The 16678-nt window shown below is 44.4% G+C and overlaps 1 protein-coding gene across 1 annotated transcript in view; it reads right to left on the bottom strand.

Annotated features, from left to right (window-relative positions):
• Aff3 (ALF transcription elongation factor 3) overlaps positions 1 to 16678 on the bottom strand; it is a 502385-nt gene that overhangs the window by 485631 nt on the left and 76 nt on the right. The window lies entirely within an intron of this gene.

Below are 16678 nucleotides of genomic sequence, written 5' to 3'. Positions count from 1 at the left end.
AAGTATTTTCTTCTAGTATTTCTTCTAGTTAACTGATTCTTCAGAGGTATCTGTTGTTAAATCCATCGACTGAATTCTTAATATGGAATATTATTTCTGAGTTTTGAGTTTCTATTTGGGTGTTTTGTACTATTTCTAGTCTTTTGCCAAATTTCTCAGTCATATCTTTTTCCCAATTTGGACCCTGAAACACAGTTTTCTTAATGTTGGTGTCTAGTGATGCCTTTATTTGGAACCTGCAGGTATCTATTTCTCGTATCTATTGTGTCTGTGCCAGTGTTTCACTTATCTCCCTATATTAACTTTTTTCCTTATCTGATCAACACTTATGTTTGAAAAATAGTTTACGGAAATATTTTGAAGCCTAGCGTGATGTTGATTTTCTCCAGAGTATGTCCATGTCTGCCATGTATGTGAGGATAACAGCAGTGTAGGGTTATCTTCACACAATTCCACTAGCTGGGGGATTTTAAGCTGCATTTTGACCCCTCTAGAGAGTATGTGTACTTACTTTGAAGACCCCACTTCTTCCAGAGTGCACCCCAAACGATGGCAGATCATTAACCTCTATTTTTACCTTGGCCAGGGAATTTCCTCTACTTCGTTATTATCTCCCAAGCTCCAGAAGGCTGTCAACAGCCCATATTGACCACTTTCTCCAAACTGAGATAGGCCAGCAGGGAAGAGGAATCCTAAACACCAACCATTTCCTTTGAGCTCTGTATTTTTTCTGCAGATTGGCTCTGGAATTCTTTGCTAAGTTTTGAAATTCCTAATACCTCCCTATCTAATTATTTGAGAATATATTTTAGAAGAACTGAATAGATGCACATGGACTGTGAAAAGCAGTGTTCTTTGGATGAGGGGACCTTGCTTGTCTTTCACTGAGTGGCCATAAACTCTTCTACGTACCTGTTAAGAGCACAGGTTTTGCAGTCAGGAAATCTGGTGCAAATCCTTAACTGCTTCTAACAGCAGTGTAATTTTAGGGAACTTTCTTAAGCTTTCTAATTCCTATTTCCCATCAGGCTAATGATTATAGTTTTACTGTTGATGAATGAAGTAACATTGTAAAGGCAGCACATACCTAGTGCAAGCACCTGTTCAATGACAACTATTCTTATTTGATTTGAGCATTGAAATGTTTAACAACATCTGCCAAATAAGTACTTTAAATTGAGAAATATTTTTTTTCTGGTTCTTATATATCACAACGGAACTTTAAGTTCCTAACTAGGTTTCTAAAAATATTTGTTGTAAAATTTTCTCATTCCCAAATCTTAGCAAATGTTTCTGCTACAAATTCAGGCTCAGTAGAACAGTTCCTTGTTTCTGGGGTCAACCACAAATTCCAATAAGGATAAGTCTAACATGTAGCCTTAAGCCACAGCTTCCTGCAGAGGTGTAGGAGACTCTGGGTTAAGTGTCTCAGTTTCTCCAAGCACCTTATTTGTCTAACTGCTTTTACTACATGCATCTTCACCCACAGTTAAGGCCAAAGGTGGACAGTAAAATTTCCCTTTGGTTACCCTTAGGGGCTCTGATGTCATAGCCCTACTTTAAGCCATTTGGCCCTGTTTCACATGTCCAGAGATTATTCACTCTTCAGGAGATCATTCCTGCCAATTCCTACTATGGGGCTTCTAAAGGCTCACTTAAGCAGGCTCACTTAAACATAAGTAACTAGGAGTCATCATTGACCTCATGCTGCTTAATTCTTAACCTGGTCTTGACCCCAGAGTCAAAGCCCAGTGAAAGCTCAATAAAACCAGCAAACAATATTATGCTTCTTGGCAGTCTTTCCAAAACAATGGAAGAGTTTAACAATAGTTAATTACAGTTTAATAGTTGCTAACGAGCATTGAGTGTTAACAAAGTGGTAGGTAATGTGCACACTTTCTCTCGTTTGATTCACGTAACGATAGAATGAGGTGGGCACTGTCATTACCCTCCTGTTTTATGGGAGAACAACTGCATTTTACAGGAGCAAACTGTTTAACTCAAGGACATGAGCTAGCAATAGAGTTCATGGCCATTCCTGGGCTCTGTGGGCTGCCCACCTAGAATGCTAGATGGAGACACTCAGATCCCAGCCTATTATGGAGGAAGCTATTGCAAAGATTTGAAGAATTTCCAACAAATTAGTAGGTCTGGAGTCATAACAGAATTGCTGTGTTAGAATGGGGAGATGATGTATGCATAGACTATCCTGATGGGGATGGAGTCTGATGACCTAATTAAAGCACACAGGTTAGCAAGCATCAAAACTAACCCATTAGAACAGGGTGACAGGAAAAGGACAGCTTTAGTCACCTAGATGCTAATGTTTAATACACAGCCTCGCAAAGAAGCCTGATCATGCTGGGCAGGAAACTTCTGAGAAAGACTTACATTCAAAAAACAGAAGCAACAGGAACAAGCAGGTACAATCCTGTGGCAATCCAGGCTTCCAGGCCCAAGGAGACTGCGTGTTCTCGCAAGATCTCTGAGTAACACAGTCAGTGTTAGGGATTCGAACAGCCCAGCCAAAGGTCTTCCACAGAAGCTACTGCACTTCTGGATATTTTATGGAGGCAAAATGAAAATTGTAAGAAAATTCAGCAAGTTACTTATAGACAAGGCTGCCTTGCAAATAGACAAGGCTCTCGTTTGTTTTCCCTGTGAGTACTTGTTCAACCAAAAGCCTGAATCTGGGGGGGGGGTGAGACCCACATTTATCACCACCATGTCCAAACTTCTGGTTACTCTCATTTAGCTGTGGAGAGGAAATAAATTTGAGGCAATTAAAAAATCATTTTAGAAAGTTATCAAAGACAGATGAGTGCTTCACTCCATCTTAACCTTTTAAACCTAATCTGACCAGTCTAAATATGAACAGAAATAGAATCGGGGTCTGTCAACGTCAGGGTATAGACGTGAAGGTGAAATTCCAGATAGGCAGCAGTGTTTCCCTGAGGTGAATATGTGGAAATGAAGTCCCCATAGGTTTATTCTCTACCCTCAGCAGTCCTGCATTATGCCGGACATACTAAGCATTCAACGGGTAGGTGTTGAGTAAAAATGTTGATTTAGAAAGTCTCTGAGCCGGTCAAGGCTTTGAGCTGTGTCTTAAAGAAAGTTTGCCCAAAGGAGAAAGGATTTGTTCACATCAGAGATGAAGGGACCTAGGGTGAGGATGACTTTGAAGATCTCATTCTGACAGTTAGGTGGGCAACGGAGCCATGAGCTAAACAAGATGGTGGACCAGAGAGGAAGTCTCAGTCAAGTTAGTGACTGCAAATACCTGATATTTTGCTATGAACTGTGGAAATTAATGTCTCCCAGACTTGTTAATCATAATAAACGGTATCATCTAAAGTAGCCCTGCTTCTTAAGTGTACAACTTGAATCTTCCGAACACTTTTTAATTTTGCTGTATTCTTTGACTGTCTAGGTCACAAGTAGTCATATACTTTTTTTAAGACAAGGTCTCTCTTATGTACCTCAGCCTGACCTTATATTTATGATCTTCTGCCTCAGCCTCTGGTATGCTGAGGTTCCACGTGAGTACCATCATGCCCTGCTGGTTACAGACTTTTAAACATTTTTGTTGTTGAGCACAGTGTGTATTGTTTACTAAATGTGGAGGTGCCATGGGAGAACCCTTCAAAGTCAGAATTATATCTCAAATGTATTGGTTATCTTCTTCATGGAATGGGGAGGTTCTCATTTTTCTTTTGATTTTCTCACTGAAGTCTCTTGGCTCACTCTTGTGTTAATATTTTGTAGAGAACGGAACCAGGGTATCTTTGTTTCAGCACCATTTAGAGATGTGTAGGCAACTCTAAGGGGGCGTCACAGAAGAGAGTGACTTTAAAGGTACAAGGTAATGAGGTTGCTCAACTCAGTAGTCGTAAAAGATGAATACATGACTTTGAACTGGAGCTATGGTGTCATGACCATGTGTAAGTGACTGAGAACAAGGATGTCTCCAGAGAGAAGAGGGAAGCAAGATGACCCTTTAAGAAGCTGATAGTACTGTGAGTTTTCTAAATCGAGCATTTTCCACAACATGCATTTCCTAAATTTCAAAGCTCTTACAGATTCACAATGCATATTAACAACGGAAGACTCAGAGAAAGCCTGCAGCAAAGAAATGTGTTTAACCTCATATAACCAGTGTAGGACCAGTCTATTTGAAGTGAAGTGCATTTACATGTACATCTATTACCATCTTTTAGTAAGATACAGAAAATATTTAATAATGAACCAGTGCTTACTTCCTTTTGTGACCAACCAATGCTTATTTTTTTAATTTTTAGAGATAACTTTCTAATACAATCATTATCTGTCATTGTTACTGTCTCAAAGGGGTGGCTCCAAAATAAATGAAATAACCATGACCTTAACAATCAGAAGAAAACTTTAGAATTAGGAAAATTACAGCTTTCTTAACATTTACTAAAATCAATTCCAGAATGTCTACCAATGGTTTGGGCAATCCAAGGATAAATTATTCCCTCTAGTTCTACAGCACATAGTTCCTCTGAAACTGTTAATTTTGTTTAGATGCCTTCTGCCTGAAATTTAATTATCTCATTTTTTTAATAGCAGGGAATGAATTAATTGCTTAAGAGGAGAAAAAAACAATGGTGGGTTACACAGGTAGAAAGGTGCAGAGTTCACTAGGTAGCTTATGGAAGTCTGTATTTATAAGAAAACAGAACTCACAACTCATGTGAGTTCAACTCACACTGAAATTCGCTTGGCTTTGTGGAGTTCAGTCCACAGTTTGGCTTCCTCACTTGCTGGCTGTGCATGCAGGGGCAAGGCTCTAAGCGTGTTTCCCATTGGAATCCTGGACCAAGCCCTCTTCAGCTGGAGCACAGACACCCGTGGGACAATCGAGCCTGCTCCCTGTTCTCACTCGAAGGCAACTTCCTAGCAGAGATGCCCAGAGCCACCCCACCCACAGGTCTACAAGAGAGCTCCTGAGAGCCAGCGGTGAAATACACACATCACTGCATTCTCCCTTGAACAGAGAGCGAGACCCACACCTACCAGGCAAGGCAGGCGAGGGCAGCACAAAAAGCAAAGCCTAAAGAATCTAGAAGGATGCTGGGGTGCAGGGGATGACAATTAGTGAACAGAGAAAAACACTAGAAACATTCTAATTAATACACCGGGGGGATATGCAGAAAACACTGTACCTGACAGTTATAACAACATGCTGAGAAAAACAATTGGAGAAAAAGGAACGCTTATGGATTACAGAAAAACATTGCATTTTTCTAAAATGTAAAGGGTCAGATAATAAAAATAAACCTAAGAATCCTCTTTGTTCTCAGAATGCAGGGAGTGAGAGACAAAAGGGTTGAAAACTATGTGAGTGATCACAGAGAATCAGTCTAGAAGGTTTAATGTACAGAGTTGGCCCTGGGTTTGATACTCAGTGCTGAAAAATTTCTAAGGCCAAAGGACAAAAATTCTTCAGATTTAAGATTTAAAGAGCTTCCTGAGTGCCCGCAAGTCATGCCTAGGCACATCTTTGATCAGTCGGAGCACTAATACCCAGGGAAAAAGAAACTTGCAGAAGCTTCTGGATCCAGCCACATATCAGTCATATCAGTCAAGTGTGAGGGTAATGGCATTTCTCTGGCCAACAGATGAGCTCCTTGTCTTTAAGGGTATATGAAGAGATCCTCTACAAAAACAAAAGTGAAATGATACGGAAGTTGTAGTGTCCAAAAAATCATGGCTCCAGCTCCCTGATGATAGTGGGAAAATGTGCAATGTGGCATTGCATTTCAGGCTTAGGAGGCAAACAGGGCAGGTGGGGTTGGGGCTGTGGGATCAGGGCTTGGGAACTCCAGGGAAAAAAGAGGACCTGGCAGAAGAGGCAGGCTCAGAGAAGATTAATCACAAGGGTACAGGATTCCAAAAAACAACTTCAGCCGGAAGCTGGGCACCAGGTGGAATAATACATAATAAACCCAATACATCATAAAACCATAATTCACAGGTGAAGCACACCTGAGTGTAGCAATGTGAGAGTCTAAAAACAGAGAGAAACCCCACTGAATCTTAATTCTGGGACTTCGATTGGCCCAGGGTCGCAGTGATGTGTGATTCACTACAAAGAACCAACTCTGCATGCCTGACCTGATCATTTTGTGCATGGATCATGGAGACTCCAGACAAAATAAGAAGTGAACATTTACCTGGGAAAAAAGTGACATTGAAGATGAGGGGGAGATGGAGGAAGGGGGAGGGGCACCAATAAACGTATCTTTTAAGAGGAAGAATGGAAAGAGAAATGCCCAAGAGGTGATGAAAGGAGAGATGGAGATGTAGCATAACACTCTGCTAATATAAACAGAAGAAGCCAAGCACTAACACTGCAGATGCTAGGCCTGGAAATGTCCTGACTCCTGGGAGGAGAAGGACAGTATTAGAGAGCTCATTCTCCAGCATTCATCTCAAAAGGTCTATAAATATGATGTATGCTTGGCAAATAAAATAAACAGAAGACAAGATGAGAAAACAAAAAAGCTCACTACAGATCAAAATCCATGTCCATCTCATTTGTTTGACCTTTTCCCCAGTGCCAAAAATGCCTTGAGACCCAGCGTACTCCATTTTTATATGGTGAACCAGGAGAATCAACTCTGGAAGATCAGACTGGAGGGGGCAGGGCCAGGGCCAGAGACTGTTGCGTTCCAGCATGAATGCTTACCAGATGGTGCTATTCTGATGAAAAAGGAAAAGGCAGTGGTGACAGGACACTGAGGACTGCTGGAGCTCATGATGGGAGCAGTTACCCTAGGAAGAAGACAGTCAGGAGGCCCCAGGCGAGGAACCACCCAGGCAAGGGAATGAGGGGTGAAGGAAGATGCATGTGGCTGGAGCAGAGGATGCTGGGAGGAAGGGCTGGGAGCAGTGATGCTGGTGGAGCTGATGAATTCCTCCCCCAAAGCACGCTGCACACCTGGGAACCAGAGCTGCCTCATCCCTCTGTTCTGGTCCACTAGGAAGGAAGTGGGGCTTTTGGGTTTGATTTTTAATATCTAGTAATTTTGAGCTACCAAGGAGGAAGGTGGGAAGGCTGTCTACGCTACCACTGAGGAGCATGCCATCGACTGAACTCAACACGTGGTATTCATCCTGCCTGCATCACGCAGGACTCACTGGCGATGCGGAGAGAAGGGCTGGATTTTCTGACCGCTTGCTGGGAAGCTGTGACACAGTTAGCAAGGGGCAGAGGAACATTATCAGGACAATTTGGGCATGGATCAGTATCTCTTTTCCAGAAGCCGGGGGAGTGTGACTGGCTCTCAGGAGCTCGGGCCGGGCCAGTTGCCAGTGATAATTGCGAAGATGCGGGCTCCGCTCTTGAAGAAATGCCCATTCTTGGGAGACAGAAATAGGTGTAGAAGAACACAGATCCAGATTCTCTCAGAGCACAAACGCTGCATGGGGATTAGGCGCCGAGCTCTGGGAAGTTGAATTAACTCTTCCAACCCACTAGGGTCCTCGTTAGTGCATCGAAGCAATAACTTACTCAATGATAAGAGTTCACGTCGCTTCCAAAGGCACTCAGCTTACTCCCAGGATGTCGGGGCCCACTGGGGGAATCCAGCTCGCTAATCTTGAACACTTGTCATAATTATTTTCCTTTCAATAATGCTATTTCCCCCTTGAGAAACTCAAAATTATCACGTAAGAAATGAAGAAAATATAGCTATGTAATACATTTTTTTAAATAAATGTAGTCAGTGGCTCCAGGGAATTTTTTTTTGCAGTGAAAGTTTCTTAAATCAATTATATTTCCCCCCTATTTCTGTTTCCAATAATTGAATATCTTATTGCTGTATTGACTTCAGTTCTCTCAGAATAAAAAGGGGGAGTCGTGTTGACACTTGGAGGGAGAGGGGTATGATTAATTAAAGTTTCCTAGTGTCTGGGTAGAGATGGGGACTGAGGCATGTGGACATATTCCATGAGGCTAGGTGGCTCTGGAAGGAGACACTGCTGTGTACCTTGCCCTGTCATCTCCAGAACATAGGTCTGCAGTTGTGACTCACAGGGTCCAAGCACGGCTCTTTCCAGAGCCTCCTACTCCAGCCCGTGCCCCTGGAGATGAATGAACGTCTGCTGTTGTTAGTTAGCTCCCGAGGGAGCTCTGGATGCCAAGAGACCCTGTGTCTGAGTCAATCTCACAGGCTCAGATTTACCCCTGGATGCCAACAGGAGAGGCCATTTCATCATGAAGGAGGACTTGTGCATAACGGCAGTGCTTTGGAAAAGGCAGGCCCTGAGGAAGCTTCTGAGCTCCTGCTCCTAGGAGTGCTGGATGGAATCCAGGATGCCTTAAGGGAAGCTGGGGAAGGAGGTCATGCTTGGGATGAATGACCTGTAGGTCTCTGCGCTGAGATGCTAATTTGTTTATCCTTCCTGTGCACACATTTCTAGAGGACAGCGGGAGTGAAGGCGGGCAGAGGTCAGGACCAACAGTCCAGCACCTCCAGTCCATCTGTCACCTTGCCTAGCCAGAGCTGCCTGTCCACTGCAGGCTGCAGCTTCCAGGGTGGAGCTGGACAGAGTCCACAGGCCCACAACCTCTTAGAGTCCCTCGATGCCATCCACGTCTTCACCACAGACACACTTAGCAGCAACCAACACATGGAACCAAAGGCTGGGTTTTGATGCAGCTCTGCAGCAAGAAGCCCCAAGGATTGCTTTTTGCCTCCGGAATCAGAAAAGCGAGGCCAGTGCCATTGTATCATCCGAAGTCCACCCACTTGCCAGTTACTCCGGATAGAAACTCCCTGGTGCATGTAAACAATCAGCTGGATAAAATCTAAATTATACATCCAACATTGCTCCAGAGGGAAAAGAAAATTCAGCTATTTAGGCAAAAACATCAGCCTAGTAGTTTCCACTGCAATCGTGTCATAACTAAGAGCGTGAGTGGATGCGAGGAAACAGCCCACATTATGCTCAAGTAATGTCAGGCCATTCCAGTGGGCAATTTACTCTCTGGGAAGTCAGCAAGACCTGTGTCTCATGATGCTATTTTCCAGGTTACGCAGGGCCATTTAGAAAATGACTATTGTGATTCACAAATGCTCCACCAGGCTGAGGCATTAACCCTCTTCGCAATACGGCTAATTTACTTGTTCTTCAAGTAATTGGTGTGTTACTGTTCCTGCAGGTCCACTATCCAAATAATGAAGCACAGCTTCTTTTTACTGAGTGCTTAGTATTTCCAGGCACTCCAAACGCATTGCCTGCAACCTCATTAATCTCTCACAGTGACCCAGATGAGAGATGCGTTATTACCTCTACTTTAACTCAAGTGTTAATTGAGACTCAGAGAGAGACAAGTATTTGCCAATGGTCACACAGCTTCTAGTGCCTGGCATACAGGGGGCATTTACTGGTTAATATTATTGTATGCTAAGATGTTCAGTGGAGACTTGAATTCTGGCCTTAACCCTCACACCGGCCTCTTCATATTCTGCCAATTACAACCTGAACTCTTCGTGAGAATGAAGCATCCCGCTATGAGGCATCACTGGTGGACCCTTTCAGTAGCTTCTGATTGGCTGAGGCAGAATAAGTGAAATTGTCATCTCCAAAGGTTTTCAGATGTTTTCAGAAGCTCACCTGCGCATTTACTAGCAACTGAATCTAAGGCCGGGTTCTTAGCTTGCTGGAGCGCCCCTAGAAATGCTCTATGCCAGCCCGACCTGCCTGTGCTGACGATCTCTCCACTGAGCCCGTGCCTTGTGCATAAGCAAGAGACACCACTGCATGGGGTGCATTCCAGAGGCGCAGGGCTTGGTGAGGTGCTGATGCTTTCATGAGAATTAGAAAATAAGCGTCCCTTCCTCCAGGCCAATAGGATGTGGGCTTGCTCTAGGCTGTGCACCTGTGAGTAGGCACACTGCTCACTGGAGATGCAGATCTCAGGACTGGCTGGGTGTGGTGGCACATGCCTGTAATCCCAGCATCTGGGAGGCTGAGGCAGGAGGATCAGAAATTGGAAGCTAGCCTGGATGACATGGTGAGTCTATCTCAGAAAGAAATGTATCCAAGGATGGTGTCCAATGTATGCAATTGTTGCTCAGAAACAAAAGCCACTAACACAGTTTCAAACACTGATGGCTAGGAAACCTCGCAGTACCAAGCTCCCGGAGTTCTGCTAGGAGCTTTGGTGCTGCAGTGTCTCACCAAGCACTGTGACCAAATCATCTGGCAGCACCCCTGCTTCTGTGGGGACCTGTCACCGCCTGGGAAAACCAGCTGAAGCATGAATGATCTCAGCTGAGATGACAGAGGGCGTTTCCTAGCCAAGAAGGTGGCTCTACAGATCTAAAACAGAGATCACCAAGCTTTTCCTAGAACCTAAAAGTACAATTGCAAGCCAGACAATGATAAAGATTGAGTAATAGATTCATCAAATTAATGGCCAGAAATCCCACAGCCATCTTTTCAGTCCTGCGTTTCTCTAGCCGCACATCATCACTGTACCGTTTTAAAACACCAGGATTGGCAGCCTGTGAATCCTGCGGCATGCAGGCCCAGGACATGCGAGGTTGATTTGCTGCCCCCACAGTGCTTTCTCAGTCCCCGAGCTGCACGGAGGAGCGGGACTTTCAGGTTCCTGATCAGATGACATGCTGCTGCCTGGGACAGACTGCCTGTGAGAATAGACTTCTCAATAACGGCAGGCTGCCTGCAGAGGGCTTTCAGGGCCACACTTATGAGTCTAGTGGGGGAAAGCACAGGGCTACCCTTGAAAGCCGGGTAGCCTGTGTGCCCGGCTATAAAGCAACGAGTAAGTGACAGAGTAGACAATTCCAGGCCCTGATCTGTGTCAGACATGGCTGTAGAAGATAATGAGAATAGTAGGCGCTAATGCCACTGAGCCCCTGCTCTATTCCAGACCCTGACCTAAGACAGGTGCATCTGCTGGCTCACTGGGTCCCTTTGTCTTTCCTCTTCACAGAGCAGGGTAGCTCTCCCGCCTCCAAGCAGCCAGCAAACTGGGGGCTGGATGTGACAGAGTCCAGCCTTGGGGCTTCCTGTGCACACTGCCTGCTCTGCGGGAGAACTGTCTGCCAGTCTCCCCTCCGCCCCCAGCCCAACATTTTGGTGGAACGTCCTTAGTTCTCCATCTCAGAGAACTGGTTTCCGAACTAAGGCCCCGGGCGCGCTCAGGACTCTGCTGCTGACATTGGGTAATGCTGCTGTGAGACGGGAGAAAGGCGCGCAAGAGCCCCGCTGTGCAACGCAGTGACTCCGCTGAGACCGGCCCCGGGTGCCCGAAAGTGGCCGAGAGGAGACCGGAAGTGTCCTTGTCAAGAAGCTTGTGCAGTGACGCACGCTGACCGGTTGGACTTCGTCGCTCTGCTGTGGACACACCCTTCAGGGCATCATGCTGCATACCGCAGGTTTATACGACTTCCATGTGTCAATACGAAAAGCAAATCTTTTTAAAAAGAAATGGAGAAAATAAAACAGGAAATCTCACAGAGCAAAACAAAGCCAATGCTATCACAAATTCAGAGATGATTGCTGAGCCATTTTTTCCACTAATCACAGAGAAAGGCCAAGGAGATACACGACAGTAAAGAAAAAGAAAAAAGAACCAGGGAATTATTTTTTAAAATACACCCTAAGTCTCTTCAGCTCCATGCTCAGCTTTGATTCTAAATTCAGTATCAGAGCAGTTTATATTAAATGCCAGATGAATAATTGAATCCTCACAACTCAGTAGGGTATAGAACAGTGTGACCAGTGTGATTCCCAACTTAGAGACACAATCACTGCAGTCAAAGGCTGGGCCCTAAAGTAGAATTCAGGGCATCATTTACTGGTTTCTGTTGATTACACATTGAAATGGCACCGTTTCTTGATGAAATAAAATGTATTATTAAAATCATTTAAAATTGAATTAGGCTGTTTTGTAACTGAAAGAAGAAATTAGGTTTATAGGTATGATTGGCTCAGTTTTATTTCTCTCACATGATTTTTAAAATACTTTTTCTTTCCTTCACTCCTGCTCACTTGAAGACACCAAAATGGATAACCAGGTAGAAAATACATTTTTTATTAAGTGTTTGCAACTATGTAATCTATTCAAGTAACTAAGAAGAAGAACAGATTCTGCGCACATCAACAATCCCAGCTGTGGAGATAGTCACTTTAATGTCTGGATATGTACGCTTTTAAAATAAAAGGTATATATATATATGGATAGATAGATACATAGATAGAGATATCAACATGTAGTTTATACACTTATATCATGCTTATTTTAATCAGATTTTTTCACTTAACACTAAGGGGTCACCTTACATACCAAAAGAAATATACATTAAGATTTTACATGATCACATAGAATTTCACTATTGTACTATAAGTCATTCAAGCTACATTCTATCTTTGGAAATTTATCTTTATATATATTTTTGCTGTGGTAAAACACATGGCAATAAATATTCTTGTGCACACAACCATTAGAAGAAGTTTCTAGTTCAAAATTAAACCTTTTGATATCTACAGATGTTTGCCAATAGGAAAATTTTTGCCAACTTTTATTCATATAAACATTGTATAAAATGTTACATTTGCAACAATAATACCAACATTAAAATTTTGCCAATATTATAGAATTCCAATGTATAGCTTTGGTTTATTGTTGAAATAAAATTTTCTCTCCCCAAATGTTCATTGGCTATTTGTATTTTTTTCTGATTTGACAGAGCTCTTCCTATAATAAGGATAGTAAGCCACCATTTCATATACTGAAGTATTTTCCCCAAAGTTGGTATTCATTCTTTTACTGTTTTTATGAGTTTGACAGTCTTTATTTTTGTTTGTACTTAATTGACTTAGTGTCAGCTTATAAAAACCTTTCTCAACCTAAGATCATTTCATACACACCCAATTTTTTCTCTAGTAGCTTTCAAGCTTTTTATATTATATTAAGCCAGGCAAGATGGTCTATGAGAGTGATCCCAGAACTAGGGAGACTGAGGCATGAGGATTGCTGTGAGTTTGAGACCACCCTGAGTTACAAAGTGAGTTCAAGACCATCTTGAACTGTATAGGGAGACCTGCCTCAGAGAGATAGAGATAGAGATGGGGTGGGGGGAGAGAAGGAAGCTTCTAGAATTCATCTTATTTTAATGTATCACCTGTGCATCTGCTTCCACTGTCCTCTTGACAAAGTGTTCCAGTACCATTTGCTGAAAAGTTACTCATTCAACAAGTAGCTTGTCCAAAGCCTGCTATGATCAGGTTTTGTTCCAGGTCATTGGGGTGTCACAGGGAACTTAAATTCTACTGGGAAGGGCAGATAACACCAGCTATATGTGTTAGACAGTGCTAGGTGCAGTGGACAGGGAGGGGTGGGGTGGTCAGAGTTAGTGGGTCATCAGAAAAGGTCTTTCTGAATCATGGCATTGAGTGGAGATGTGACAGAAGGGAGAGGTGACTATGCACCCATGAAAGAGTTCCCAGCAGAGGGACAGTTGCTCGGCTATCAGGTGGCCTAGAAATGTTCAAGGAATGGCAGAGGCCACTCTCCTGGAGCAGTACTTCAAGTGGGGCGGGCGGCACCAGAAGAGGTCAGGGGTGGCAGGACTCCGGTCGGGTATTCCCTAGGAAGGGCTCTGAATTTTGCACCAGGTGAATGTAGTAGCTGGCATTTCCCATAGATGGCCATAGCAAGGTGCCACATGCTCTTTCTCAGCATGGCACTGCATGTACCCCTCGGGAGGCAGAGTATATACCTCTCGGCTTTTGGAAACTGGGGAGGTCTGGCAACTGCTCTGGTCACTGGAAAATAGCAGGAAGGATGCTTTGCCAGGCTGGGGAGTGGCTTTTATGTGGTGTGGCATCTCTTGCTTCCTGCCTCTCAGAAGCCAATCACAACGGAAAAAATCCACTGGCTGAAGATGGCCAGCAGCTGAAAGCAGAAGCCACGGGGAGAGCAGAGGCCACAGGAAGGAAGAGGGAGAAGCCACGAGGCACCAGACGCAAGAATGCAGAGACCCTGCAGCTCAGGAGGCTCCGGGTGCCCCATGGCTTCTAGAGCAAAAGAGAAGCCACCTCATCTTCAGGCAGTTGGGGGTATAGCCATACACGCTGCCCTGGTGAGGTTGGAGCCCACGGGAGGCTTTTGAGCAATCATATGCTTTGACTTAAGTTTTACAAGAATTCCTCTGAGCCCGTGCTTAGAGCAAAGAAGGGGGCGTGTGAGTGGCAGGAGACTGGTGTGGAGAGCAGATGAGGCCCGGGGTCTCAGATCAGGGAGGTGGCGCCAGATGCGATGAGAGGGGATCCTGTACTGGATCCAGGTCAAAGCACATGCGGATGAGATGCGCTGATGCGGGGGGTTGACAGAGAAGAAGTCGGGGCTGGGGGTGTCAGATGGGCACTGTCGGCTCCCACTGGTCATGATGGGCCACACACACCTCCAAGGAGCAGAGACATGGGAGGATCGGGGTCTCTGCCAGTTGAGGATGTGAGAGAGTTGGAGGAGGACCCCAAATATGAGCCTGAGAAGAAGTAGCCGGAGAGCTAGGGAGAGAAGTAGAGAACGATGCTCTGGAGGGTGAGGAGGGAGGCGTTCCACGAAGGAAGGTGGAAATAACCATTGCACGGCTGAAGAGCCGAGGCTGGCGAGGCGGGCGAGCAGGGTACGACTTCCCAGTCTCAGTCTTAGTGATCACCAGGGGGTTTTCCTCACATAGCACTTTGCATACAGGCGTGTGAGCCCCGACTTTCCTTTTTACTGTTTTCCCATTTGATCTGTTCATCCATTTAGAACCGTGTGACCCCAGAAACTTTTGTACTTGACAAGACCAACAACACACCTGCTCTTTTCTTCCTTTTCGAGAGCATCTCGGCTTTTCTTATCTACAATTCATCTGGCATGTTAGTGTGGAATTTTATCCATCACCACCTCCACCCTACCGCCCTGAATGCATGGGCATTTTAATTTTATTTTTTACATATAAGTTTAGTGAGAGTTGACATGGAGTTTTCTGCATGGTATGTGTTTCTATTTATATGTTTCACATCCATAAGTAGATTTTTTTCATAAAGGTTTTATGTGTTTCCTCTTAAATTCTTTTCTAGGTATTTAAATTTTGCTGCCTTTTGTGAATTATATCTCCTCCTGTATTTTTTTACTGTCTGTTTTTGCCATAAGAAATATATATGGAATCTTCTTGTTATTGCTAATGATTTTTCTAGTGATACAAACAGCTCTTAGTATCTTTGTTATTTCTGTGGATATGTCACAGATACGGAGTTATGAAAGTGATGTGCAGAGTGATTTTTGCTAGTAAAGCACCCCTAGTTTGGAGGGTGGGATTGAAGATCAATGTTTGTTGGTGCTTCTCAAAGAACTGCATGATTTCCAGGTGCTCTGGGAGCGATTGTATCTAAGCATCTCAAAATATCCCAGATATTCCCAATTTGAAATATTTCTCTCTTCGTTAACTCATGAGGCAGACCATATGTTCTTTGATCTTTGCTTCACAAAGTATCGTCACGGTATTCAGAAACAGGGACAGCTCGGGCAAAGTCACAGCATCTGGGATGAGTTTTCTCCAAGCCCCTGACTTTCTTCCCATCACTTTCCTGGTTATGCGCGCCTAGAGGGTGTGCACACGCACATGCATACACACACGCACAACCACACAAGCACAATCACACAATCACTCACACAAACACAGAGTTGTATCTTGAAGGGAAGCAATACCACACGTGCTGCTGCTGGGCATCTTGGGCTCAGGGTCCCTCAAGGCTGGAGTGGAAGGTTTTAGGGTCAGGCAGTGCAGAACTGAGCCCCATATCTAGTGTCTGCAAGTGGGCAGGTCTTTTGACCTCATAAGGCCTCCATTCTCTTTATGTCAAAGAAGTGTGCAATACCCACCTGCAGCACTGCTGTGGAGACTCAGAAAAAAAAAAATCCATCAAATGCCCAGAGTGGAGCGGAAGCTGGAGGATGGTCCCACTAACATAATATGGAGGGTCATTCCATAGACTTGTTCAGATCCCTAAGAAAAGTCCCTGGTCTTGTTCTCTATTTTTAGCGATAGAAACAAAGTGACCAGAAGGAGAGCTCGGGAAGTGGTGGAGTGACCTCTATTAGTGCAAACCAACCCAGCAGCAGCTCTCACCCATTTATGACAGAACAGCCCCCTCCCTGAGACTAACAAATGACACCTGGGTTGGGGGAGGCATTTGTGATGTTCACTGTCACCTTCACCTTCCAGCCCACCCTATTCCTCCCTGCCTTCTTTTGAGGGACACCTTTGTGCGTAGCTCAGACAAACAAGGCTCAAAGCTAGAGGGACAGGCCTGACCTTTTCCTGGGCTACAGACAGGAAACCTACAGCATCTCATCTCCCTTTCTCAATATGACAACCATTGAGGTCATACCTGCCATAGTGGAGGCTGTGTGGCCCAGGCGGCTGTCTTTTCTGAATGCTGCTGGGACCGCACACTCACTGCTGTTTGCTGCCCAGACTGTGCAGCCTGCACTTTATGCTGGATTACTATTCTGTTCAACAGCACACAGTTCAGTTTTTTTCTCTGCAGCAGTGGTGCAGGACAACCAGATTCCAGGAGGAAAATGACAAAGGAGATGGGTCCATCCTACTTAAAAAGATTT

This window comes from Cavia porcellus, unplaced genomic scaffold, assembly GCF_034190915.1.
Source record: "Cavia porcellus strain 051 isolate PalLab524CR breed Dunkin Hartley unplaced genomic scaffold, mCavPor4.1 scaffold_18, whole genome shotgun sequence".
NCBI lineage: Eukaryota > Metazoa > Chordata > Mammalia > Rodentia > Caviidae > Cavia > Cavia porcellus.
Note: the sequence above shows the minus strand (reverse complement) of the source record. Positions and strands in the feature narration are given on the sequence as shown.